We start from the raw sequence: 1942 nt of genomic DNA on the forward strand, positions 1-1942 counted from the left end.
CAGAGACCCAAAGAGAGAGCGAGAGACAGGGAGAGATTCACAGTGAGAGAGAGAGAGCAAGAGAGAAGGGAGGAAGCTGCAAGGGACCAGAGAGGGCTCAGAGAAACAGACGGCACTGGAGGGGGAGGAGAGCCGAGTGGCGAGAACAGAAAGACTGGCGAACAGGCGGAGACAACGCTGGGTGCCAGGGGCCCCTGAGGACCATCCCCCCAGCTTCCTGAGTGCCGGCGGCTGAGCTGGGTCCCCACCTGCACACAGGGCTTGCCTCCCCATCACTGTTTCCCAGCCAGTCCCATGTGAGCCACATCATCTTCTTGGAGCCTCCAAGCTCCCCTGTGGTGAGGGAGTAACCAGTGTTTTTGTAAAGGTGACAGCTGACCCCTCACCCTGGTGTCTGCCAGGGATCAGCTGCTGTGGGCTAGCTCAGGCTCATGTGAGGTCACTGGGGAAGAAAGAGCCCCACCAGGGTGGGCACAGACAGTGGAAAGACCCTCTGGTCCAGCTGCTGGGGACCCGTGGAGGGGGCCTGGGTTGGCCAAAGTTAGACCCATCTACTCTCCCCTGCCCCCAGAGGGTAGGGGAATAGGGATGCCTTTCTCTCCTTATATCCCAGGACCCTCCCCTTCTCAAACACCCTCTATAGCTCCCCATTACTTTTCAGATTTTCTAATTCCATGTCTGATTTACCTTCTCTTTCCAGCTAGCCCATCCGAAAAAACGAAGGCACAGAGAGATTAAGTAACTTTCCCCCAAGGGAAACTGGGGCTAAATCTGTAAGTACCGTATGAGTTTTCCTAGTGGACATTAGTAAAATGGGGATGAACAGCATTCCAGACAGAGGCAACAGTAAATGCAAAGGCCCAGAGGTAAGAGTCAACATGGATAAGAGCCCCTGGAAGGGGCTTGTTGACCTAAAAAAGAAACTGAGGTCAAATACATATAGCAAGGATTTATTGGGCCGGCCTGGGGTACACTGAGGGTTCGGATCCCACATACAGACCGGTTCCCGCTCACTGGCTGAGCGACGTGTGGGCGCAACACTGAGTGTTGCGATCCCGTTGCCGGTCCCGGTCCGGTGCGGGCGTGACACTGAGGGTTGCGGTCCATTGCCGGACACGACAAAAAAGACAAAAAGGAAAAAAAAAAAAAAGAATTTATTGAGCCTATATGACAATTGCAAGCTGAGAGACACATAGATCAGGTTGCCCTGAAAAATGTGTTCTGAAGAGGGCCAGCAAGGCATAGCAGTTTATAACCACCCGGGGGAGAAATCAAAGGAGAGAGGTGGGACAGCCCCCTAATCACGCCGTCACTTTTTCTGTTGGTTGCACATGATGTATAGACCTGGGATTGTTATTATTACATCCTGCATGCAGGGTTCTAGGGTAAGCTTTACAAGAAGTGTCTTAGGTGATTTTATGGCTTTCTGGAGCCATTATGGCTGCTTTTATGTAAAATGGTCTTATGATGACTTTTTCAGGACAGGTGGACGTGATTACTGACCTATCCCAGATCTCCCAAGGCACTAAAATTTAGCTGACGTGTTCAGAGCAGATTCTTTTGNGGCACAGGAATGGGGTCGTGCTCCAGGCAGGCGAGGACACCAGAGGTGGGGCAGAAGGTGAAGGTCAGAGTTGAAACTGAGCTGGCCTTGGCTTGGGCAATATCGCCACCTGGTCGTACTTGTATGAAACTGCACCCCCTTCCATTGGCTCATTCAGAAGACACATTTTGTAAGCCCATTAGCGTTCCCAGTGTATTTGACACCCACAGTGGATCGTTTTTAACAACTCCTTCCTATAAGGTAATATTATTTTCAGCAATAACCGTAAAATTTAAAAAGCAATAATTACCATAAAAGAAATGAAAGTCAAATTTTAGTTTCTGTCTGATATATTTTATGTAATACTGTAAATTATTGTCCAGTAACTAAGTGAATTTT

The sequence above is a fragment of the Galeopterus variegatus genome, unplaced genomic scaffold (assembly GCF_000696425.1).
Source record: "Galeopterus variegatus unplaced genomic scaffold, G_variegatus-3.0.2 Scaffold10898, whole genome shotgun sequence".
Taxonomy (NCBI): Eukaryota; Metazoa; Chordata; class Mammalia; order Dermoptera; family Cynocephalidae; genus Galeopterus; species Galeopterus variegatus.